The sequence below is a fragment of the Taudactylus pleione genome, unplaced genomic scaffold (assembly GCF_031769625.1).
Source record: "Taudactylus pleione unplaced genomic scaffold, aTauple2 ptg001597l, whole genome shotgun sequence".
NCBI classification, from domain to species: Eukaryota; Metazoa; Chordata; class Amphibia; order Anura; family Myobatrachidae; genus Taudactylus; species Taudactylus pleione.
The window spans coordinates 1,464,482-1,489,800 of record NW_028285994.1 but is presented as its reverse complement, the minus strand read 5'-3'; the positions used below and the strand labels follow the sequence as shown (position 1 = coordinate 1,489,800).

At 49.0% G+C, this 25,319-nt stretch overlaps 11 non-coding genes across 11 annotated transcripts; all 11 read right to left on the bottom strand.

The window, feature by feature from the left end:
- Positions 1 to 391: 391 nt before the first annotated feature.
- On the bottom strand, positions 392 to 510 carry LOC148442193 (5S ribosomal RNA). The gene has a single exon (XR_015875870.1). It is a non-coding gene; the product is annotated as a 5S ribosomal RNA (ribosomal RNA).
- Positions 511 to 2,678: 2,168 nt separating this feature from the next.
- LOC148442192 (5S ribosomal RNA) lies at positions 2,679 to 2,797 on the bottom strand. Its single transcript, XR_015875868.1, has one exon. It is a non-coding gene; the product is annotated as a 5S ribosomal RNA (ribosomal RNA).
- Positions 2,798 to 4,968: 2,171 nt separating this feature from the next.
- LOC148442191 (5S ribosomal RNA) lies at positions 4,969 to 5,087 on the bottom strand. Its single transcript, XR_015875867.1, has one exon. It is a non-coding gene; the product is annotated as a 5S ribosomal RNA (ribosomal RNA).
- A 2,169-nt stretch (positions 5,088 to 7,256) lies between these two features.
- On the bottom strand, positions 7,257 to 7,375 carry LOC148442190 (5S ribosomal RNA). The gene has a single exon (XR_015875866.1). It is a non-coding gene; the product is annotated as a 5S ribosomal RNA (ribosomal RNA).
- Positions 7,376 to 9,534: 2,159 nt separating this feature from the next.
- On the bottom strand, positions 9,535 to 9,653 carry LOC148442189 (5S ribosomal RNA). Its single transcript, XR_015875865.1, has one exon. It is a non-coding gene; the product is annotated as a 5S ribosomal RNA (ribosomal RNA).
- A 2,159-nt stretch (positions 9,654 to 11,812) lies between these two features.
- Positions 11,813 to 11,931, bottom strand: LOC148442188 (5S ribosomal RNA). The gene has a single exon (XR_015875856.1). It is a non-coding gene; the product is annotated as a 5S ribosomal RNA (ribosomal RNA).
- A 2,172-nt stretch (positions 11,932 to 14,103) lies between these two features.
- LOC148442187 (5S ribosomal RNA) lies at positions 14,104 to 14,222 on the bottom strand. Its single transcript, XR_015875891.1, has one exon. It is a non-coding gene; the product is annotated as a 5S ribosomal RNA (ribosomal RNA).
- A 2,159-nt stretch (positions 14,223 to 16,381) lies between these two features.
- On the bottom strand, positions 16,382 to 16,500 carry LOC148442186 (5S ribosomal RNA). Its single transcript, XR_015875864.1, has one exon. It is a non-coding gene; the product is annotated as a 5S ribosomal RNA (ribosomal RNA).
- Positions 16,501 to 18,667: 2,167 nt separating this feature from the next.
- On the bottom strand, positions 18,668 to 18,786 carry LOC148442185 (5S ribosomal RNA). The gene has a single exon (XR_015875863.1). It is a non-coding gene; the product is annotated as a 5S ribosomal RNA (ribosomal RNA).
- Positions 18,787 to 20,945: 2,159 nt separating this feature from the next.
- On the bottom strand, positions 20,946 to 21,064 carry LOC148442184 (5S ribosomal RNA). Its single transcript, XR_015875855.1, has one exon. It is a non-coding gene; the product is annotated as a 5S ribosomal RNA (ribosomal RNA).
- A 2,180-nt stretch (positions 21,065 to 23,244) lies between these two features.
- LOC148442183 (5S ribosomal RNA) lies at positions 23,245 to 23,363 on the bottom strand. Its single transcript, XR_015875880.1, has one exon. It is a non-coding gene; the product is annotated as a 5S ribosomal RNA (ribosomal RNA).
- Positions 23,364 to 25,319: the final 1,956 nt, after the last annotated feature.

The window sequence follows — 25,319 nt, the reverse complement described above, 5'->3', positions numbered from 1 at the left end:
CACAGTCCGTTGCAGCATCTGCTGAGAAATGACTGCGCCGGAAACCCTAGGTGGGACGTAAGGCGCTGCTAAGTGCGGCCTAGTTGTGTGTGCCCTGTCAGCCATGTTGGGAATGGGGTTGCTGCTGCTGAGAGAGTGCTAGATGCTTTGGGTTGTATGCATGAAAAAAGAAGTAGGTGACATAATGGTGAAGTTTGAGTGTAGTTTTGGAAAGAGCTGGATGTGCAGCAGTCATAAATAAGTGAATAAAGGCATGAATGAGTGAGTGAGTGAGTGAGTGAGTGAGTGAGTGAGTGAGTAAAAGAAAGAGAGAAGTGTGCATTTGAAAAAGTGAAGAAGATTGAGAAGCTGTGAAGAGCGACCCCTGCTGGTTGCAGAGTAAAAAAGCAAAAGCCTACAGCACCTGGTATTCCCAGGCGGTCTCCCATCCAAGTACTAACCAGGCCTGACCCTGCTTAGCTTCCGAGATCAGACGAGATCGGGCGTGTTCAGGGTGGTGTGGCCGTAGGCAGAGACCAGACTCTCACTTGCTCCTTTTCTACTTGTCACCAGCAGCAGCCAGGATCCACCTCTCCAGCCCAGCTGCTCCTTGCTATTCACTACCTTCCACACGTTGCTTGCTGTCTGCATCACAGCACTGGGCTCTCTCCCTCCAACCCTCTCGTCTAGCCACATCTTCCTGCTGCTGCTGCTGCCTCTTTAAGCCTTTTTTAGTCCCTCTTTTTTTCCTCCTTATTGCCCAACACAAACATACTCTCACAACCTGCCTTACTTTGGCTTACTTCTCTCATTCATTTTACTAATCAGCAGCATCTCAAACACGTTCTTCTATCTTCACAGATGTCTGGCCCCTAGCGCCCTACAGCGGCAAGGCAATCACACCTGGATGACTAAGCGGGCAGCTTTCCCTTCAGCCTGCTTTCTCACAGGCCCTTAGTAGGTAAGCGCTGGCTTTCTTGCTTGCTTTCGTGACTTGGGCAATGGCTGGCATCGGCGACGTCTATCACAGAATGGGAAGGGCTAGAGAAAGCCTTCTTCGGGACAGCGCTCGTCTGCTCGGTGACATGGAATGGTGGCTCTCTTACTGTGGCCGGCTGAAAGCTTGGGCTGCGTTGAAGGCTTTCTTTCTTTTTCAGAGTCCAGGCCATGGGTGGAGGGATGATGGAAGCAAGGAACAAATTGTAGACTCAGACAGGTGTCTGGAATTAGCATTGGTGTTACACAACCATTCCTGTGCACTTCAGGTGCTGCTACTGCTGTGGTAACATTGGAGAAGTGGGCCCCCACAAAGGGCCTAGAGAAGATGGCCTCCTACTGGCCCCAGCTCCAACAGAGAAGAAGAAAAAAAGCAAAACATAGCTCCGAGTGTTCCAAGTCATCTGCCTTCCAGAGAGTGACCAGGCCCAAGCCTGCTCAGTTTGAGTGCTCAGACAAGATCAGGTACCTTCTGATTGGTGTGTCTCCAGGTGCCCGCACCAATCTAGCGTATCCTCTTCCGTTGGGTTCTGGCATCTTTCTTCCGCCAACAGCTGGTCTGTGGACTCACCAGGGACCATCAACCTGGGATGTTGTCATCATGTGGGAAATCGCAATCTTGACAGTCAAAAGGTCAATACCATCATGTCAATATGGCTAAAATGTCCACACCCCACATGTCAACACCTGCAAAATGCTGGCGCAGTCTAAATGACAACACATGAACTGTCGACACAGCTAAAATACTGCCGTATGAAATAACGACACCGTCAAAATGTCCACAATAGAAATCTTAGGGTTAAGGTCTGGAATTGGGTGTCAACATTATGCACCTGTCAACATTTTGGCTGTCCACAATTTGAACATGTCGGCCTTTTGTTAGTGTCAACATTGTGGTTGTCAACATTCTGAGCATGAGGACATTTTGTCTGTCAATATGTTGTTCTTGTCGACATTACGGTGTCTATATAATGACTGTCAACATTGTTACTGTCGACAAAACATACCGAACTCGCATCAACCTTTAGCCAACCAGCTGATGCCGTTAAGGTCACCGCAGGTGAACATCTTGCGCTGCAGCCAGTTCCTATGTTTGCTGCGTGGCCGTGTAGTAAAAAAAAGTGCAGACATGCAGGATTCACTATGACATTGCAGCCAAACAACAGATGCATTTTGGTTATGGCTCCAGACTTATGGCACTGACCTGATACTGGATAATATGGTGTCCAGCAATGTAGACCATCACTTTGAGGTCAGACACTTGGAAAGGGTGTGAGGAGGCCGTATAACGTGTGCGGTGGGTGACCCTTATAGTGCACAGTCCGTTGCAGCATCTGCTGAGAAATGACTGCGCCGGAAACCCTAGGTGGGACGTAAGGCGCTGCTAAGTGCGGCCTAGTTGTGTGTGCCCTGTCAGCCATGTTGGGAATGGGGTTGCTGCTGCTGAGAGAGTGCTAGATGCTTTGGGTTGTATGCATGAAAAAAGAAGTAGGTGACATAATGGTGAAGTTTGAGTGTAGTTTTGGAAAGAGCTGGATGTGCAGCAGTCATAAATAAGTGAATAAAGGCATGAATGAGTGAGTGAGTGAGTGAGTGAGTGAGTGAGTGAGTAAAAGAAAGAGAGAAGTGTGCATTTGAAAAAGTGAAGAAGATTGAGAAGCTGTGAAGAGCGACCCCTGCTGGTTGCAGAGTAAAAAAGCAAAAGCCTACAGCACCTGGTATTCCCAGGCGGTCTCCCATCCAAGTACTAACCAGGCCTGACCCTGCTTAGCTTCCGAGATCAGACGAGATCGGGCGTGTTCAGGGTGGTGTGGCCGTAGGCAGAGACCAGACTCTCACTTGCTCCTTTTCTACTTGTCACCAGCAGCAGCCAGGATCCACCTCTCCAGCCCAGCTGCTCCTTGCTATTCACTACCTTCCACACGTTGCTTGCTGTCTGCATCACAGCACTGGGCTCTCTCCCTCCAACCCTCTCGTCTAGCCACATCTTCCTGCTGCTGCTGCTGCCTCTTTAAGCCTTTTTTACTCCCTCTTTTTTTCCTCCTTATTGCCCACACAAACATACTCTCACAACCTGCCTTACTTTGGCTTACTTCTCTCATTCATTTTACTAATCAGCAGCATCTCAAACACGTTCTTCTATCTTCACAGATGTCTGGCCCCTAGCGCCCTACAGCGGCAAGGCAATCACACCTGGATGACTAAGCGGGCAGCTTTCCCTTCAGCCTGCTTTCTCACAGGCCCTTAGTAGGTAAGCGCTGGCTTTCTTGCTTGCTTTCGTGACTTGGGCAATGGCTGGCATCGGCGACGTCTATCACAGAATGGGAAGGGCTAGAGAAAGCCTTCATCGGGACAGCGCTCGTCTGCTCGGTGACATGGAATGGTGGCTCTCTTACTGTGGCCGGCTGAAAGCTTGGGCTGCGTTGAAGGCTTTCTTTCTTTTTCAGAGTCCAGGCCATGGGTGGAGGGATGATGGAAGCCAGGAACAAATTGTAGACTCAGACAGGTGTCTGGAATTAGCATTGGTGTTACACAACCATTCCTGTGCACTTCAGGTGCTGCTACTGCTGTGGTAACATTGGAGAAGTGGGCCCCCACAAAGGGCCTAGAGAAGATGGCCTCCTACTGGCCCCAGCTCCAACAGAGAAGAAGAAAAAAAGCAAAACATAGCTCCGAGTGTTCCAAGTCATCTGCCTTCCAGAGAGTGACCAGGCCCAAGCCTGCTCAGTTTGAGTGCTCAGACAAGATCAGGTACCTTCTGATTGGTGTGTCTCCAGGTGCCCGCACCAATCTAGCGTATCCTCTTCCGTTGGGTTCTGGCATCTTTCTTCCGCCAACAGCTGGTCTGTGGACTCACCAGGGACCATCAACCTGGGATGTTGTCATCATGTGGGAAATCACAATCTTGACAGTCAAAAGGTCAATACCATCATGTCAATATGGCTAAAATGTCCACACCCCACATGTCAACACCTGCAAAATGCTGGCGCAGTCTAAATGACAACACATGAACTGTCGACACAGCTAAAATGCTGCCGTATGAAATAACGACACCGTCAAAATGTCCACAATAGAAATCTTAGGGTTAAGGTCTGGAATTGGGTGTCAACATTATGCACCTGTCAACATTTTGGCTGTCCACAATTTGAACATGTCGGCCTTTTGTTAGTGTCAACATTGTGGTTGTCAACATTCTGAGCATGAGGACATTTTGTCTGTCAATATGTTGTTCTTGTCGACATTACGGTGTCTATATAATGACTGTCAACATTGTTACTGTCGACAAAACATACCGAACTCGCATCAACCTTTAGCCAACCAGCTGATGCCGTTAAGGTCACCGCAGGTGAACATCTTGCGCTGCAGCCAGTTCCTATGTTTGCTGCGTGGCCATGTAGTAAAAAAAAGTGCAGACATGCAGGATTCACTATGACATTGCAGCCAAACAACAGATGCATTTTGGTTATGGCTCCAGACTTATGGCACTGACCTGATACTGGATAATATGGTGTCCAGCAATGTAGACCATCACTTTGAGGTCAGACACTTGGAAAGGGTGTGAGGAGGCCGTATAACGTGTGCGGTGGGTGACCCTTATAGTGCACAGTCCGTTGCAGCATCTGCTGAGAAATGACTGCGCCGGAAACCCTAGGTGGGACGTAAGGCGCTGCTAAGTGCGGCCTAGTTGTGTGTGCCCTGTCAGCCATGTTGGGAATGGGGTTGCTGCTGCTGAGAGAGTGCTAGATGCTTTGGGTTGTATGCATGAAAAAAGAAGTAGGTGACATAATGGTGAAGTTTGAGTGTAGTTTTGGAAAGAGCTGGATGTGCAGCAGTCATAAATAAGTGAATAAAGGCATGAATGAGTGAGTGAGTGAGTGAGTGAGTGAGTGAGTGAGTGAGTAAAAGAAAGAGAGAAGTGTGCATTTGAAAAAGTGAAGAAGATTGAGAAGCTGTGAAGAGCGACCCCTGCTGGTTGCAGAGTAAAAAAGCAAAAGCCTACAGCACCTGGTATTCCCAGGCGGTCTCCCATCCAAGTACTAACCAGGCCTGACCCTGCTTAGCTTCCGAGATCAGACGAGATCGGGCGTGTTCAGGGTGGTGTGGCCGTAGGCAGAGACCAGACTCTCACTTGCTCCTTTTCTACTTGTCACCAGCAGCAGCCAGGATCCACCTCTCCAGCCCAGCTGCTCCTTGCTATTCACTACCTTCCACACGTTGCTTGCTGTCTGCATCACAGCACTGGGCTCTCTCCCTCCAACCCTCTCGTCTAGCCACATCTTCCTGCTGCTGCTGCCTCTTTAAGCCTTTTTTAGTCCCTCTTTTTTTCCTCCTTATTGCCCAACACAAACATACTCTCACAACCTGCCTTACTTTGGCTTACTTCTCTCATTCATTTTACTAATCAGCAGCATCTCAAACACGTTCTTCTATCTTCACAGATGTCTGGCCCCTAGCGCCCTACAGCGGCAAGGCAATCACACCTGGATGACTAAGCGGGCAGCTTTCCCTTCAGCCTGCTTTCTCACAGGCCCTTAGTAGGTAAGCGCTGGCTTTCTTGCTTGCTTTCGTGACTTGGGCAATGGCTGGCATCGGCGACGTCTATCACAGAATGGGAAGGGCTAGAGAAAGCCTTCTTCGGGACAGCGCTCGTCTGCTCGGTGACATGGAATGGTGGCTCTCTTACTGTGGCCGGCTGAAAGCTTGGGCTGCGTTGAAGGCTTTCTTTCTTTTTCAGAGTCCAGGCCATGGGTGGAGGGATGATGGAAGCAAGGAACAAATTGTAGACTCAGACAGGTGTCTGGAATTAGCATTGGTGTTACACAACCATTCCTGTGCACTTCAGGTGCTGCTACTGCTGTGGTAACATTGGAGAAGTGGGCCCCCACAAAGGGCCTAGAGAAGATGGCCTCCTACTGGCCCCAGCTCCAACAGAGAAGAAGAAAAAAAGCAAAACATAGCTCCGAGTGTTCCAAGTCATCTGCCTTCCAGAGAGTGACCAGGCCCAAGCCTGCTCAGTTTGAGTGCTCAGACAAGATCAGGTACCTTCTGATTGGTGTGTCTCCAGGTGCCCGCACCAATCTAGCGTATCCTCTTCCGTTGGGTTCTGGCATCTTTCTTCCGCCAACAGCTGGTCTGTGGACTCACCAGGGACCATCAACCTGGGATGTTGTCATCATGTGGGAAATCGCAATCTTGACAGTCAAAAGGTCAATACCATCATGTCAATATGGCTAAAATGTCCACACCCCACATGTCAACACCTGCAAAATGCTGGCGCAGTCTAAATGACAACACATGAACTGTCGACACAGCTAAAATACTGCCGTATGAAATAACGACACCGTCAAAATGTCCACAATAGAAATCTTAGGGTTAAGGTCTGGAATTGGGTGTCAACATTATGCACCTGTCAACATTTTGGCTGTCCACAATTTGAACATGTCGGCCTTTTGTTAGTGTCAACATTGTGGTTGTCAACATTCTGAGCATGAGGACATTTTGTCTGTCAATATGTTGTTCTTGTCGACATTACGGTGTCTATATAATGACTGTCAACATTGTTACTGTCGACAAAACATACCGAACTCGCATCAACCTTTAGCCAACCAGCTGATGCCGTTAAGGTCACCGCAGGTGAACATCTTGCGCTGCAGCCAGTTCCTATGTTTGCTGCGTGGCCGTGTAGTAAAAAAAAGTGCAGACATGCAGGATTCACTATGACATTGCAGCCAAACAACAGATGCATTTTGGTTATGGCTCCAGACTTATGGCACTGACCTGATACTGGATAATATGGTGTCCAGCAATGTAGACCATCACTTTGAGGTCAGACACTTGGAAAGGGTGTGAGGAGGCCGTATAACGTGTGCGGTGGGTGACCCTTATAGTGCACAGTCCGTTGCAGCATCTGCTGAGAAATGACTGCGCCGGAAACCCTAGGTGGGACGTAAGGCGCTGCTAAGTGCGGCCTAGTTGTGTGTGCCCTGTCAGCCATGTTGGGAATGGGGTTGCTGCTGCTGAGAGAGTGCTAGATGCTTTGGGTTGTATGCATGAAAAAAGAAGTAGGTGACATAATGGTGAAGTTTGAGTGTAGTTTTGGAAAGAGCTGGATGTGCAGCAGTCATAAATAAGTGAATAAAGGCATGAATGAGTGAGTGAGTGAGTGAGTGAGTGAGTGAGTGAGTGAGTAAAAGAAAGAGAGAAGTGTGCATTTGAAAAAGTGAAGAAGATTGAGAAGCTGTGAAGAGCGACCCCTGCTGGTTGCAGAGTAAAAAAGCAAAAGCCTACAGCACCTGGTATTCCCAGGCGGTCTCCCATCCAAGTACTAACCAGGCCTGACCCTGCTTAGCTTCCGAGATCAGACGAGATCGGGCGTGTTCAGGGTGGTGTGGCCGTAGGCAGAGACCAGACTCTCACTTGCTCCTTTTCTACTTGTCACCAGCAGCAGCCAGGATCCACCTCTCCAGCCCAGCTGCTCCTTGCTATTCACTACCTTCCACACGTTGCTTGCTGTCTGCATCACAGCACTGGGCTCTCTCCCTCCAACCCTCTCGTCTAGCCACATCTTCCTGCTGCTGCTGCTGCCTCTTTAAGCCTTTTTTACTCCCTCTTTTTTTCCTCCTTATTGCCCACACAAACATACTCTCACAACCTGCCTTACTTTGGCTTACTTCTCTCATTCATTTTACTAATCAGCAGCATCTCAAACACGTTCTTCTATCTTCACAGATGTCTGGCCCCTAGCGCCCTACAGCGGCAAGGCAATCACACCTGGATGACTAAGCGGGCAGCTTTCCCTTCAGCCTGCTTTCTCACAGGCCCTTAGTAGGTAAGCGCTGGCTTTCTTGCTTGCTTTCGTGACTTGGGCAATGGCTGGCATCGGCGACGTCTATCACAGAATGGGAAGGGCTAGAGAAAGCCTTCATCGGGACAGCGCTCGTCTGCTCGGTGACATGGAATGGTGGCTCTCTTACTGTGGCCGGCTGAAAGCTTGGGCTGCGTTGAAGGCTTTCTTTCTTTTTCAGAGTCCAGGCCATGGGTGGAGGGATGATGGAAGCCAGGAACAAATTGTAGACTCAGACAGGTGTCTGGAATTAGCATTGGTGTTACACAACCATTCCTGTGCACTTCAGGTGCTGCTACTGCTGTGGTAACATTGGAGAAGTGGGCCCCCACAAAGGGCCTAGAGAAGATGGCCTCCTACTGGCCCCAGCTCCAACAGAGAAGAAGAAAAAAAGCAAAACATAGCTCCGAGTGTTCCAAGTCATCTGCCTTCCAGAGAGTGACCAGGCCCAAGCCTGCTCAGTTTGAGTGCTCAGACAAGATCAGGTACCTTCTGATTGGTGTGTCTCCAGGTGCCCGCACCAATCTAGCGTATCCTCTTCCGTTGGGTTCTGGCATCTTTCTTCCGCCAACAGCTGGTCTGTGGACTCACCAGGGACCATCAACCTGGGATGTTGTCATCATGTGGGAAATCACAATCTTGACAGTCAAAAGGTCAATACCATCATGTCAATATGGCTAAAATGTCCACACCCCACATGTCAACACCTGCAAAATGCTGGCGCAGTCTAAATGACAACACATGAACTGTCGACACAGCTAAAATGCTGCCGTATGAAATAACGACACCGTCAAAATGTCCACAATAGAAATCTTAGGGTTAAGGTCTGGAATTGGGTGTCAACATTATGCACCTGTCAACATTTTGGCTGTCCACAATTTGAACATGTCGGCCTTTTGTTAGTGTCAACATTGTGGTTGTCAACATTCTGAGCATGAGGACATTTTGTCTGTCAATATGTTGTTCTTGTCGACATTACGGTGTCTATATAATGACTGTCAACATTGTTACTGTCGACAAAACATACCGAACTCGCATCAACCTTTAGCCAACCAGCTGATGCCGTTAAGGTCACCGCAGGTGAACATCTTGCGCTGCAGCCAGTTCCTATGTTTGCTGCGTGGCCATGTAGTAAAAAAAAGTGCAGACATGCAGGATTCACTATGACATTGCAGCCAAACAACAGATGCATTTTGGTTATGGCTCCAGACTTATGGCACTGACCTGATACTGGATAATATGGTGTCCAGCAATGTAGACCATCACTTTGAGGTCAGACACTTGGAAAGGGTGTGAGGAGGCCGTATAACGTGTGCGGTGGGTGACCCTTATAGTGCACAGTCCGTTGCAGCATCTGCTGAGAAATGACTGCGCCGGAAACCCTAGGTGGGACGTAAGGCGCTGCTAAGTGCGGCCTAGTTGTGTGTGCCCTGTCAGCCATGTTGGGAATGGGGTTGCTGCTGCTGAGAGAGTGCTAGATGCTTTGGGTTGTATGCATGAAAAAAGAAGTAGGTGACATAATGGTGAAGTTTGAGTGTAGTTTTGGAAAGAGCTGGATGTGCAGCAGTCATAAATAAGTGAATAAAGGCATGAGTGAGTGAGTGAGTGAGTGAGTGAGTGAGTAAAAGAAAGAGAGAAGTGTGCATTTGAAAAAGTGAAGAAGATTGAGAAGCTGTGAAGAGCGACCCCTGCTGGTTGCAGAGTAAAAAAGCAAAAGCCTACAGCACCTGGTATTCCCAGGCGGTCTCCCATCCAAGTACTAACCAGGCCTGACCCTGCTTAGCTTCCGAGATCAGACGAGATCGGGCGTGTTCAGGGTGGTGTGGCCGTAGGCAGAGACCAGACTCTCACTTGCTCCTTTTCTACTTGTCACCAGCAGCAGCCAGGATCCACCTCTCCAGCCCAGCTGCTCCTTGCTATTTACTACCTTCCACACGTTGCTTGCTGTCTGCATCACAGCACTGGGCTCTCTCCCTCCAACCCTCTCGTCTAGCCACATCTTCCTGCTGCTGCTGCTGCCTCTTTAAGCCTTTTTTACTCCCTCATTTTTTCCTCCTTATTGCCCACACAAACATACTCTCACAACCGGCCTTACTTTGGCTTACTTCTCTCATTCATTTTACTAATCAGCAGCATCTCAAACACGTTCTTCTATCTTCACAGATGTCTGGCCCCTAGCGCCCTACAGCGGCAAGGCAATCACACCTGGATGACTAAGCGGGCAGCTTTCCCTTCAGCCTGCTTTCTCACAGGCCCTTAGTAGGTAAGCGCTGGCTTTCTTGCTTGCTTTCGTGACTTGGGCAATGGCTGGCATCGGCGACGTCTATCACAGAATGGGAAGGGCTAGAGAAAGCCTTCATCGGGACAGCGCTCGTCTGCTCGGTGACATGGAATGGTGGCTCTCTTACTGTGGCCGGCTGAAAGCTTGGGCTGCGTTGAAGGCTTTCTTTCTTTTTCAGAGTCCAGGCCATGGGTGGAGGGATGATGGAAGCCAGGAACAAATTGTAGACTCAGACAGGTGTCTGGAATTAGCATTGGTGTTACACAACCATTCCTGTGCACTTCAGGTGCTGCTACTGCTGTGGTAACATTGGAGAAGTGGGCCCCCACAAAGGGCCTAGAGAAGATGGCCTCCTACTGGCCCCAGCTCCAACAGAGAAGAAGAAAAAAAGCAAAACATAGCTCCGAGTGTTCCAAGTCATCTGCCTTCCAGAGAGTGACCAGGCCCAAGCCTGCTCAGTTTGAGTGCTCAGACAAGATCAGGTACCTTCTGATTGGTGTGTCTCCAGGTGCCCGCACCAATCTAGCGTATCCTCTTCCGTTGGGTTCTGGCATCTTTCTTCCGCCAACAGCTGGTCTGTGGACTCACCAGGGACCATCAACCTGGGATGTTGTCATCATGTGGGAAATCGCAATCTTGACAGTCAAAAGGTCAATACCATCATGTCAATATGGCTAAAATGTCCACACCCCACATGTCAACACCTGCAAAATGCTGGCGCAGTCTAAATGACAACACATGAACTGTCGACACAGCTAAAATGCTGCCGTATGAAATAACGACACCGTCAAAATGTCCACAATAGAAATCTTAGGGTTAAGGTCTGGAATTGGGTGTCAACATTATGCACCTGTCAACATTTTGGCTGTCCACAATTTGAACATGTCGGCCTTTTGTTAGTGTCGACATTGTGGTTGTCAACTTTCTGAGCATGAGGACATTTTGTCTGTCAATATGTTGTTCTTGTCGACATTACGGTGTCTATATAATGACTGTCAACATTGTTACTGTCGACAAAACATACCGAACTCGCATCAACCTTTAGCCAACCAGCTGATGCCGTTAAGGTCACCGCAGGTGAACATCTTGCGCTGCAGCCAGTTCCTATGTTTGCTGCGTGGCCGTGTAGTAAAAAAAAGTGCAGACAAGCAGGATTCACTATGACATTGCAGCCAAACAACAGATGCATTTTGGTTATGGCTCCAGACTTATGGCACTGACCTGATACTGGATAATATGGTGTCCAGCAATGTAGACCATCACTTTGAGGTCAGACACTTGGAAAGGGTATGAGGAGGCCGTATAACGTGTGCGGTGGGTGACCCTTATAGTGCACAGTCCGTTGCAGCATCTGCTGAGAAATGACTGCGCCGGAAACCCTAGGTGGGACGTAAGGCGCTGCTAAGTGCGGCCTAGTTGTGTGTGCCCTGTCAGCCATGTTGGGAATGGGGTTGCTGCTGCTGAGAGAGTGCTAGATGCTTTGGGTTGTATGCATGAAAAAAGAAGTAGGTGACATAATGGTGAAGTTTGAGTGTAGTTTTGGAAAGAGCTGGATGTGCAGCAGTCATAAATAAGTGAATAAAGGCATGAATGAGTGAGTGAGTGAGTGAGTGAGTGAGTAAAAGAAAGAGAAAAGTGTGCATTTGAAAAAGTGAAGAAGATTGAGAAGCTGTGAAGAGCGACCCCTGCTGGTTGCAGCGTAAAAAAGCAAAAGCCTACAGCACCTGGTATTCCCAGGCGGTCTCCCATCCAAGTACTAACCAGGCCTGACCCTGCTTAGCTTCCGAGATCAGACGAGATCGGGCATGTTCAGGGTGGTGTGGCCGTAGGCAGAGACCAGACTCTCACTTGCTCCTTTTCTACTTGTCACCAGCAGCAGCCAGGATCCACCTCTCCAGCCCAGCTGCTCCTTGCTATTCACTACCTTCCACACGTTGCTTGCTGTCTGCATCACAGCACTGGGCTCTCTCCCTCCAACCCTCTCGTCTAGCCACATCTTCCTGCTGCTGCTGCTGCCTCTTTAAGCCTTTTTTACTCCCTCTTTTTTTCCTCCTTATTGCCCAACACAAACATACTCTCACAACCTGCCTTACTTTGGCTTACTTCTCTCATTCATTTTACTAATCAGCAGCATCTCAAACACGTTCTTCTATCTTCACAGATGTCTGGCCCCTAGCGCCCTACAGCGGCAAGGCAATCACACCTGGATGACTAAGCGGGCAGCTTTCCCTTCAGCCTGCTTTCTCACAGGCCCTTAGTAGGTAAGCGCTGGCTTTCTTGCTTGCTTTCGTGACTTGGGCAATGGCTGGCATCGGCGACGTCTATCACAGAATGGGAAGGGCTAGAGAAAGCCTTCTTCGGGACAGCGCTCGTCTGCTCGGTGACATGGAATGGTGGCTCTCTTACTGTGGCCGGCTGAAAGCTTGGGCTGCGTTGAAGGCTTTCTTTCTTTTTCAGAGTCCAGGCCATGGGTGGAGGGATGATGGAAGCAAGGAACAAATTGTAGACTCAGACAGGTGTCTGGAATTAGCATTGGTGTTACACAACCATTCCTGTGCACTTCAGGTGCTGCTACTGCTGTGGTAACATTGGAGAAGTGGGCCCCCACAAAGGGCCTAGAGAAGATGGCCTCCTACTGGCCCCAGCTCCAACAGAGAAGAAGAAAAAAAGCAAAACATAGCTCCGAGTGTTCCAAGTCATCTGCCTTCCAGAGAGTGACCAGGCCCAAGCCTGCTCAGTTTGAGTGCTCAGACAAGATCAGGTACCTTCTGATTGGTGTGTCTCCAGGTGCCCGCACCAATCTAGCGTATCCTCTTCCGTTGGGTTCTGGCATCTTTCTTCCGCCAACAGCTGGTCTGTGGACTCACCAGGGACCATCAACCTGGGATGTTGTCATCATGTGGGAAATCGCAATCTTGACAGTCAAAAGGTCAATACCATCATGTCAATATGGCTAAAATGTCCACACCCCACATGTCAACACCTGCAAAATGCTGGCGCAGTCTAAATGACAACACATGAACTGTCGACACAGCTAAAATGCTGCCGTATGAAATAACGACACCGTCAAAATGTCCACAATAGAAATCTTAGGGTTAAGGTCTGGAATTGGGTGTCAACATTATGCACCTGTCAACATTTTGGCTGTCCACAATTTGAACATGTCGGCCTTTTGTTAGTGTCAACATTGTGGTTGTCAACATTCTGAGCATGAGGACATTTTGTCTGTCAATATGTTGTTCTTGTCGACATTACGGTGTCTATATAATGACTGTCAACATTGTTACTGTCGACAAAACATACCGAACTCGCATCAACCTTTAGCCAACCAGCTGATGCCGTTAAGGTCACCGCAGGTGAACATCTTGCGCTGCAGCCAGTTCCTATGTTTGCTGCGTGGCCGTGTAGTAAAAAAAAGTGCAGACATGCAGGATTCACTATGACATTGCAGCCAAACAACAGATGCATTTTGGTTATGGCTCCAGACTTATGGCACTGACCTGATACTGGATAATATGGTGTCCAGCAATGTAGACCATCACTTTGAGGTCAGACACTTGGAAAGGGTGTGAGGAGGCCGTATAACGTGTGCGGTGGGTGACCCTTATAGTGCACAGTCCGTTGCAGCATCTGCTGAGAAATGACTGCGCCGGAAACCCTAGGTGGGACGTAAGGCGCTGCTAAGTGCGGCCTAGTTGTGTGTGCCCTGTCAGCCATGTTGGGAATGGGGTTGCTGCTGCTGAGAGAGTGCTAGATGCTTTGGGTTGTATGCATGAAAAAAGAAGTAGGTGACATAATGGTGAAGTTTGAGTGTAGTTTTGGAAAGAGCTGGATGTGCAGCAGTCATAAATAAGTGAATAAAGGCATGAATGAGTGAGTGAGTGAGTGAGTGAGTGAGTGAGTGAGTGAGTAAAAGAAAGAGAGAAGTGTGCATTTGAAAAAGTGAAGAAGATTGAGAAGCTGTGAAGAGCGACCCCTGCTGGTTGCAGAGTAAAAAAGCAAAAGCCTACAGCACCTGGTATTCCCAGGCGGTCTCCCATCCAAGTACTAACCAGGCCTGACCCTGCTTAGCTTCCGAGATCAGATGAGATCGGGCGTGTTCAGGGTGGTGTGGCCGTAGGCAGAGACCAGACTCTCACTTGCTCCTTTTCTACTTGTCACCAGCAGCAGCCAGGATCCACCTCTCCAGCCCAGCTGCTCCTTGCTATTTACTACCTTCCACACGTTGCTTGCTGTCTGCATCACAGCACTGGGCTCTCTCCCTCCAACCCTCTCGTCTAGCCACATCTTCCTGCTGCTGCTGCTGCCTCTTTAAGCCTTTTTTACTCCCTCTTTTTTTCCTCCTTATTGCCCACACAAACATACTCTCACAACCGGCCTTACTTTGGCTTACTTCTCTCATTCATTTTACTAATCAGCAGCATCTCAAACACGTTCTTCTATCTTCACAGATGTCTGGCCCCTAGCGCCCTACAGCGGCAAGGCAATCACACCTGGATGACTAAGCGGGCAGCTTTCCCTTCAGCCTGCTTTCTCACAGGCCCTTAGTAGGTAAGCGCTGGCTTTCTTGCTTGCTTTCGTGACTTGGGCAATGGCTGGCATCGGCGACGTCTATCACAGAATGGGAAGGGCTAGAGAAAGCCTTCATCGGGACAGCGCTCGTCTGCTCGGTGACATGGAATGGTGGCTCTCTTACTGTGGCCGGCTGAAAGCTTGGGCTGCGTTGAAGGCTTTCTTTCTTTTTCAGAGTCCAGGCCATGGGTGGAGGGATGATGGAAGCCAGGAACAAATTGTAGACTCAGACAGGTGTCTGGAATTAGCATTGGTGTTACACAACCATTCCTGTGCACTTCAGGTGCTGCTACTGCTGTGGTAACATTGGAGAAGTGGGCCCCCACAAAGGGCCTAGAGAAGATGGCCTCCTACTGGCCCCAGCTCCAACAGAGAAGAAGAAAAAAAGCAAAACATAGCTCCGAGTGTTCCAAGTCATCTGCCTTCCAGAGAGTGACCAGGCCCAAGCCTGCTCAGTTTGAGTGCTCAGACAAGATCAGGTACCTTCTGATTGGTGTGTCTCCAGGTGCCCGCACCAATCTAGCGTATCCTCTTCCGTTGGGTTCTGGCATCTTTCTTCCGCCAACAGCTGGTCTGTGGACTCACCAGGGACCATCAACCTGGGATGTTGTCATCATGTGGGAAATCGCAATCTTGACAGTCAAAAGGTCAATACCATCATGTCAATATGGCTAAAATGTCCACACCCCACATGTCAACACCTGCAAAATGCTGGCGCAGTCTAAATGACAACACATGAACTGTCGACACAGCTAAAATGCTGCCGTATGAAATAACGACACCGTCAAAATGTCCACAATAGAAATCTTAGGGTTAAGGTCTGGAATTGGGTGTCAACATTATGCACCTGTCAACATTTTGGCTGTCCACAATTTGAACATGTCGGCCTTTTGTTAGTGTCGACATTGTGGTTGTCAACTTTCTGAGCATGAGGACATTTTGTCTGTCAATATGTTGTTCTTGTCGACATTACGGTGTCTATATAATGACTGTCAACATTGTTACTGTCGACAAAACATACCGAACTCGCATCAACCTTTAGCCAACCAGCTGATGCCGTTAAGGTCACCGCAGGTGAACATCTTGCGCTGCAGCCAGTTCCTATGTTTGCTGCGTGGCCGTGTAGTAAAAAAAAGTGCAGACAAGCAGGATTCACTATGACATTGCAGCCAAACAACAGATGCATTTTGGTTATGGCTCCAGACTTATGGCACTGACCTGATACTGGATAATATGGTGTCCAGCAATGTAGACCATCACTTTGAGGTCAGACACTTGGAAAGGGTATGAGGAGGCCGTATAACGTGTGCGGTGGGTGACCCTTATAGTGCACAGTCCGTTGCAGCATCTGCTGAGAAATGACTGCGCCGGAAACCCTAGGTGGGACGTAAGGCGCTGCTAAGTGCGGCCTAGTTGTGTGTGCCCTGTCAGCCATGTTGGGAATGGGGTTGCTGCTGCTGAGAGAGTGCTAGATGCTTTGGGTTGTATGCATGAAAAAAGAAGTAGGTGACATAATGGTGAAGTTTGAGTGTAGTTTTGGAAAGAGCTGGATGTGCAGCAGTCATAAATAAGTGAATAAAGGCATGAATGAGTGAGTGAGTGAGTGAGTGAGTGAGTAAAAGAAAGAGAGAAGTGTGCATTTGAAAAAGTGAAGAAGATTGAGAAGCTGTGAAGAGCGACCCCTGCTGGTTGCAGAGTAAAAAAGCAAAAGCCTACAGCACCTGGTATTCCCAGGCGGTCTCCCATCCAAGTACTAACCAGGCCTGACCCTGCTTAGCTTCCGAGATCAGACGAGATCGGGCGTGTTCAGGGTGGTGTGGCCGTAGGCAGAGACCAGACTCTCACTTGCTCCTTTTCTACTTGTCACCAGCAGCAGCCAGGATCCACCTCTCCAGCCCAGCTGCTCCTTGCTATTCACTACCTTCCACACGTTGCTTGCTGTCTGCATCACAGCACTGGGCTCTCTCCCTCCAACCCTCTCGTCTAGCCACATCTTCCTGCTGCTGCTGCTGCCTCTTTAAGCCTTTTTTACTCCCTCTTTTTTTCCTCCTTATTGCCCACACAAACATACTCTCACAACCTGCCTTACTTTGGCTTACTTCTCTCATTCATTTTACTAATCAGCAGCATCTCAAACACGTTCTTCTATCTTCACAGATGTCTGGCCCCTAGCGCCCTACAGCGGCAAGGCAATCACACCTGGATGACTAAGCGGGCAGCTTTCCCTTCAGCCTGCTTTCTCACAGGCCCTTAGTAGGTAAGCGCTGGCTTTCTTGCTTGCTTTCGTGACTTGGGCAATGGCTGGCATCGGCGACGTCTATCACAGAATGGGAAGGGCTAGAGAAAGCCTTCATCGGGACAGCGCTCGTCTGCTCGGTGACATGGAATGGTGGCTCTCTTACTGTGGCCGGCTGAAAGCTTGGGCTGCGTTGAAGGCTTTCTTTCTTTTTCAGAGTCCAGGCCATGGGTGGAGGGATGATGGAAGCCAGGAACAAATTGTAGACTCAGACAGGTGTCTGGAATTAGCATTGGTGTTACACAACCATTCCTGTGCACTTCAGGTGCTGCTACTGCTGTGGTAACATTGGAGAAGTGGGCCCCCACAAAGGGCCTAGAGAAGATGGCCTCCTACTGGCCCCAGCTCCAACAGAGAAGAAGAAAAAAAGCAAAACATAGCTCCGAGTGTTCCAAGTCATCTGCCTTCCAGAGAGTGACCAGGCCCAAGCCTGCTCAGTTTGAGTGCTCAGACAAGATCAGGTACCTTCTGATTGGTGTGTCTCCAGGTGCCCGCACCAATCTAGCGTATCCTCTTCCGTTGGGTTCTGGCATCTTTCTTCCGCCAACAGCTGGTCTGTGGACTCACCAGGGACCATCAACCTGGGATGTTGTCATCATGTGGGAAATCACAATCTTGACAGTCAAAAGGTCAATACCATCATGTCAATATGGCTAAAATGTCCACACCCCACATGTCAACACCTGCAAAATGCTGGCGCAGTCTAAATGACAACACATGAACTGTCGACACAGCTAAAATGCTGCCGTATGAAATAACGACACCGTCAAAATGTCCACAATAGAAATCTTAGGGTTAAGGTCTGGAATTGGGTGTCAACATTATGCACCTGTCAACATTTTGGCTGTCCACAATTTGAACATGTCGGCCTTTTGTTAGTGTCAACATTGTGGTTGTCAACATTCTGAGCATGAGGACATTTTGTCTGTCAATATGTTGTTCTTGTCGACATTACGGTGTCTATATAATGACTGTCAACATTGTTACTGTCGACAAAACATACCGAACTCGCATCAACCTTTAGCCAACCAGCTGATGCCGTTAAGGTCACCGCAGGTGAACATCTTGCGCTGCAGCCAGTTCCTATGTTTGCTGCGTGGCCATGTAGTAAAAAAAAGTGCAGACATGCAGGATTCACTATGACATTGCAGCCAAACAACAGATGCATTTTGGTTATGGCTCCAGACTTATGGCACTGACCTGATACTGGATAATATGGTGTCCAGCAATGTAGACCATCACTTTGAGGTCAGACACTTGGAAAGGGTGTGAGGAGGCCGTATAACGTGTGCGGTGGGTGACCCTTATAGTGCACAGTCCGTTGCAGCATCTGCTGAGAAATGACTGCGCCGGAAACCCTAGGTGGGACGTAAGGCGCTGCTAAGTGCGGCCTAGTTGTGTGTGCCCTGTCAGCCATGTTGGGAATGGGGTTGCTGCTGCTGAGAGAGTGCTAGATGCTTTGGGTTGTATGCATGAAAAAAGAAGTAGGTGACATAATGGTGAAGTTTGAGTGTAGTTTTGGAAAGAGCTGGATGTGCAGCAGTCATAAATAAGTGAATAAAGGCATGAGTGAGTGAGTGAGTGAGTGAGTGAGTGAGTGAGTGAGTAAAAGAAAGAGAGAAGTGTGCATTTGAAAAAGTGAAGAAGATTGAGAAGCTGTGAAGAGCGACCCCTGCTGGTTGCAGAGTAAAAAAGCAAAAGCCTACAGCACCTGGTATTCCCAGGCGGTCTCCCATCCAAGTACTAACCAGGCCTGACCCTGCTTAGCTTCCGAGATCAGACGAGATCGGGCGTGTTCAGGGTGGTGTGGCCGTAGGCAGAGACCAGACTCTCACTTGCTCCTTTTCTACTTGTCACCAGCAGCAGCCAGGATCCACCTCTCCAGCCCAGCTGCTCCTTGCTATTTACTACCTTCCACACGTTGCTTGCTGTCTGCATCACAGCACTGGGCTCTCTCCCTCCAACCCTCTCGTCTAGCCACATCTTCCTGCTGCTGCTGCTGCCTCTTTAAGCCTTTTTTACTCCCTCATTTTTTCCTCCTTATTGCCCACACAAACATACTCTCACAACCGGCCTTACTTTGGCTTACTTCTCTCATTCATTTTACTAATCAGCAGCATCTCAAACACGTTCTTCTATCTTCACAGATGTCTGGCCCCTAGCGCCCTACAGCGGCAAGGCAATCACACCTGGATGACTAAGCGGGCAGCTTTCCCTTCAGCCTGCTTTCTCACAGGCCCTTAGTAGGTAAGCGCTGGCTTTCTTGCTTGCTTTCGTGACTTGGGCAATGGCTGGCATCGGCGACGTCTATCACAGAATGGGAAGGGCTAGAGAAAGCCTTCATCGGGACAGCGCTCGTCTGCTCGGTGACATGGAATGGTGGCTCTCTTACTGTGGCCGGCTGAAAGCTTGGGCTGCGTTGAAGGCTTTCTTTCTTTTTCAGAGTCCAGGCCATGGGTGGAGGGATGATGGAAGCCAGGAACAAATTGTAGACTCAGACAGGTGTCTGGAATTAGCATTGGTGTTACACAACCATTCCTGTGCACTTCAGGTGCTGCTACTGCTGTGGTAACATTGGAGAAGTGGGCCCCCACAAAGGGCCTAGAGAAGATGGCCTCCTACTGGCCCCAGCTCCAACAGAGAAGAAGAAAAAAAGCAAAACATAGCTCCGAGTGTTCCAAGTCATCTGCCTTCCAGAGAGTGACCAGGCCCAAGCCTGCTCAGTTTGAGTGCTCAGACAAGATCAGGTACCTTCTGATTGGTGTGTCTCCAGGTGCCCGCACCAATCTAGCGTATCCTCTTCCGTTGGGTTCTGGCATCTTTCTTCCGCCAACAGCTGGTCTGTGGACTCACCAGGGACCATCAACCTGGGATGTTGTCATCATGTGGGAAATCGCAATCTTGACAGTCAAAAGGTCAATACCATCATGTCAATATGGCTAAAATGTCCACACCCCACATGTCAACACCTGCAAAATGCTGGCGCAGTCTAAATGACAACACATGAACTGTCGACACAGCTAAAATGCTGCCGTATGAAATAACGACACCGTCAAAATGTCCACAATAGAAATCTTAGGGTTAAGGTCTGGAATTGGGTGTCAACATTATGCACCTGTCAACATTTTGGCTGTCCACAATTTGAACATGTCGGCCTTTTGTTAGTGTCGACATTGTGGTTGTCAACTTTCTGAGCATGAGGACATTTTGTCTGTCAATATGTTGTTCTTGTCGACATTACGGTGTCTATATAATGACTGTCAACATTGTTACTGTCGACAAAACATACCGAACTCGCATCAACCTTTAGCCAACCAGCTGATGCCGTTAAGGTCACCGCAGGTGAACATCTTGCGCTGCAGCCAGTTCCTATGTTTGCTGCGTGGCCGTGTAGTAAAAAAAAGTGCAGACAAGCAGGATTCACTATGACATTGCAGCCAAACAACAGATGCATTTTGGTTATGGCTCCAGACTTATGGCACTGACCTGATACTGGATAATATGGTGTCCAGCAATGTAGACCATCACTTTGAGGTCAGACACTTGGAAAGGGTATGAGGAGGCCGTATAACGTGTGCGGTGGGTGACCCTTATAGTGCACAGTCCGTTGCAGCATCTGCTGAGAAATGACTGCGCCGGAAACCCTAGGTGGGACGTAAGGCGCTGCTAAGTGCGGCCTAGTTGTGTGTGCCCTGTCAGCCATGTTGGGAATGGGGTTGCTGCTGCTGAGAGAGTGCTAGATGCTTTGGGTTGTATGCATGAAAAAAGAAGTAGGTGACATAATGGTGAAGTTTGAGTGTAGTTTTGGAAAGAGCTGGATGTGCAGCAGTCATAAATAAGTGAATAAAGGCATGAATGAGTGAGTGAGTGAGTGAGTGAGTGAGTAAAAGAAAGAGAGAAGTGTGCATTTGAAAAAGTGAAGAAGATTGAGAAGCTGTGAAGAGCGACCCCTGCTGGTTGCAGCGTAAAAAAGCAAAAGCCTACAGCACCTGGTATTCCCAGGCGGTCTCCCATCCAAGTACTAACCAGGCCTGACCCTGCTTAGCTTCCGAGATCAGACGAGATCGGGCATGTTCAGGGTGGTGTGGCCGTAGGCAGAGACCAGACTCTCACTTGCTCCTTTTCTACTTGTCACCAGCAGCAGCCAGGATCCACCTCTCCAGCCCAGCTGCTCCTTGCTATTCACTACCTTCCACACGTTGCTTGCTGTCTGCATCACAGCACTGGGCTCTCTCCCTCCAACCCTCTCGTCTAGCCACATCTTCCTGCTGCTGCTGCTGCCTCTTTAAGCCTTTTTTACTCCCTCTTTTTTTCCTCCTTATTGCCCAACACAAACATACTCTCACAACCTGCCTTACTTTGGCTTACTTCTCTCATTCATTTTACTAATCAGCAGCATCTCAAACACGTTCTTCTATCTTCACAGATGTCTGGCCCCTAGCGCCCTACAGCGGCAAGGCAATCACACCTGGATGACTAAGCGGGCAGCTTTCCCTTCAGCCTGCTTTCTCACAGGCCCTTAGTAGGTAAGCGCTGGCTTTCTTGCTTGCTTTCGTGACTTGGGCAATGGCTGGCATCGGCGACGTCTATCACAGAATGGGAAGGGCTAGAGAAAGCCTTCTTCGGGACAGCGCTCGTCTGCTCGGTGACATGGAATGGTGGCTCTCTTACTGTGGCCGGCTGAAAGCTTGGGCTGCGTTGAAGGCTTTCTTTCTTTTTCAGAGTCCAGGCCATGGGTGGAGGGATGATGGAAGCAAGGAACAAATTGTAGACTCAGACAGGTGTCTGGAATTAGCATTGGTGTTACACAACCATTCCTGTGCACTTCAGGTGCTGCTACTGCTGTGGTAACATTGGAGAAGTGGGCCCCCACAAAGGGCCTAGAGAAGATGGCCTCCTACTGGCCCCAGCTCCAACAGAGAAGAAGAAAAAAAGCAAAACATAGCTCCGAGTGTTCCAAGTCATCTGCCTTCCAGAGAGTGACCAGGCCCAAGCCTGCTCAGTTTGAGTGCTCAGACAAGATCAGGTACCTTCTGATTGGTGTGTCTCCAGGTGCCCGCACCAATCTAGCGTATCCTCTTCCGTTGGGTTCTGGCATCTTTCTTCCGCCAACAGCTGGTCTGTGGACTCACCAGGGACCATCAACCTGGGATGTTGTCATCATGTGGGAAATCGCAATCTTGACAGTCAAAAGGTCAATACCATCATGTCAATATGGCTAAAATGTCCACACCCCACATGTCAACACCTGCAAAATGCTGGCGCAGTCTAAATGACAACACATGAACTGTCGACACAGCTAAAATGCTGCCGTATGAAATAACGACACCGTCAAAATGTCCACAATAGAAATCTTAGGGTTAAGGTCTGGAATTGGGTGTCAACATTATGCACCTGTCAACATTTTGGCTGTCCACAATTTGAACATGTCGGCCTTTTGTTAGTGTCAACATTGTGGTTGTCAACATTCTGAGCATGAGGACATTTTGTCTGTCAATATGTTGTTCTTGTCGACATTACGGTGTCTATATAATGACTGTCAACATTGTTACTGTCGACAAAACATACCGAACTCGCATCAACCTTTAGCCAACCAGCTGATGCCGTTAAGGTCACCGCAGGTGAACATCTTGCGCTGCAGCCAGTTCCTATGTTTGCTGCGTGGCCGTGTAGTAAAAAAAAGTGCAGACATGCAGGATTCACTATGACATTGCAGCCAAACAACAGATGCATTTTGGTTATGGCTCCAGACTTATGGCACTGACCTGATACTGGATAATATGGTGTCCAGCAATGTAGACCATCACTTTGAGGTCAGACACTTGGAAAGGGTGTGAGGAGGCCGTATAACGTGTGCGGTGGGTGACCCTTATAGTGCACAGTCCGTTGCAGCATCTGCTGAGAAATGACTGCGCCGGAAACCCTAGGTGGGACGTAAGGCGCTGCTAAGTGCGGCCTAGTTGTGTGTGCCCTGTCAGCCATGTTGGGAATGGGGTTGCTGCTGCTGAGAGAGTGCTAGATGCTTTGGGTTGTATGCATGAAAAAAGAAGTAGGTGACATAATGGTGAAGTTTGAGTGTAGTTTTGGAAAGAGCTGGATGTGCAGCAGTCATAAATAAGTGAATAAAGGCATGAATGAGTGAGTGAGTGAGTGAGTGAGTGAGTGAGTGAGTGAGTGAGTGAGTAAAAGAAAGAGAGAAGTGTGCATTTGAAAAAGTGAAGAAGATTGAGAAGCTGTGAAGAGCGACCCCTGCTGGTTGCAGAGTAAAAAAGCAAAAGCCTACAGCACCTGGTATTCCCAGGCGGTCTCCCATCCAAGTACTAACCAGGCCTGACCCTGCTTAGCTTCCGAGATCAGATGAGATCGGGCGTGTTCAGGGTGGTGTGGCCGTAGGCAGAGACCAGACTCTCACTTGCTCCTTTTCTACTTGTCACCAGCAGCAGCCAGGATCCACCTCTCCAGCCCAGCTGCTCCTTGCTATTTACTACCTTCCACACGTTGCTTGCTGTCTGCATCACAGCACTGGGCTCTCTCCCTCCAACCCTCTCGTCTAGCCACATCTTCCTGCTGCTGCTGCTGCCTCTTTAAGCCTTTTTTACTCCCTCTTTTTTTCCTCCTTATTGCCCACACAAACATACTCTCACAACCGGCCTTACTTTGGCTTACTTCTCTCATTCATTTTACTAATCAGCAGCATCTCAAACACGTTCTTCTATCTTCACAGATGTCTGGCCCCTAGCGCCCTACAGCGGCAAGGCAATCACACCTGGATGACTAAGCGGGCAGCTTTCCCTTCAGCCTGCTTTCTCACAGGCCCTTAGTAGGTAAGCGCTGGCTTTCTTGCTTGCTTTCGTGACTTGGGCAATGGCTGGCATCGGCGACGTCTATCACAGAATGGGAAGGGCTAGAGAAAGCCTTCATCGGGACAGCGCTCGTCTGCTCGGTGACATGGAATGGTGGCTCTCTTACTGTGGCCGGCTGAAAGCTTGGGCTGCGTTGAAGGCTTTCTTTCTTTTTCAGAGTCCAGGCCATGGGTGGAGGGATGATGGAAGCCAGGAACAAATTGTAGACTCAGACAGGTGTCTGGAATTAGCATTGGTGTTACACAACCATTCCTGTGCACTTCAGGTGCTGCTACTGCTGTGGTAACATTGGAGAAGTGGGCCCCCACAAAGGGCCTAGAGAAGATGGCCTCCTACTGGCCCCAGCTCCAACAGAGAAGAAGAAAAAAAGCAAAACATAGCTCCGAGTGTTCCAAGTCATCTGCCTTCCAGAGAGTGACCAGGCCCAAGCCTGCTCAGTTTGAGTGCTCAGACAAGATCAGGTACCTTCTGATTGGTGTGTCTCCAGGTGCCCGCACCAATCTAGCGTATCCTCTTCCGTTGGGTTCTGGCATCTTTCTTCCGCCAACAGCTGGTCTGTGGACTCACCAGGGACCATCAACCTGGGATGTTGTCATCATGTGGGAAATCGCAATCTTGACAGTCAAAAGGTCAATACCATCATGTCAATATGGCTAAAATGTCCACACCCCACATGTCAACACCTGCAAAATGCTGGCGCAGTCTAAATGACAACACATGAACTGTCGACACAGCTAAAATGCTGCCGTATGAAATAACGACACCGTCAAAATGTCCACAATAGAAATCTTAGGGTTAAGGTCTGGAATTGGGTGTCAACATTATGCACCTGTCAACATTTTGGCTGTCCACAATTTGAACATGTCGGCCTTTTGTTAGTGTCGACATTGTGGTTGTCAACTTTCTGAGCATGAGGACATTTTGTCTGTCAATATGTTGTTCTTGTCGACATTACGGTGTCTATATAATGACTGTCAACATTGTTACTGTCGACAAAACATACCGAACTCGCATCAACCTTTAGCCAACCAGCTGATGCCGTTAAGGTCACCGCAGGTGAACATCTTGCGCTGCAGCCAGTTCCTATGTTTGCTGCGTGGCCGTGTAGTAAAAAAAAGTGCAGACAAGCAGGATTCACTATGACATTGCAGCCAAACAACAGATGCATTTTGGTTATGGCTCCAGACTTATGGCACTGACCTGATACTGGATAATATGGTGTCCAGCAATGTAGACCATCACTTTGAGGTCAGACACTTGGAAAGGGTATGAGGAGGCCGTATAACGTGTGCGGTGGGTGACCCTTATAGTGCACAGTCCGTTGCAGCATCTGCTGAGAAATGACTGCGCCGGAAACCCTAGGTGGGACGTAAGGCGCTGCTAAGTGCGGCCTAGTTGTGTGTGCCCTGTCAGCCATGTTGGGAATGGGGTTGCTGCTGCTGAGAGAGTGCTAGATGCTTTGGGTTGTATGCATGAAAAAAGAAGTAG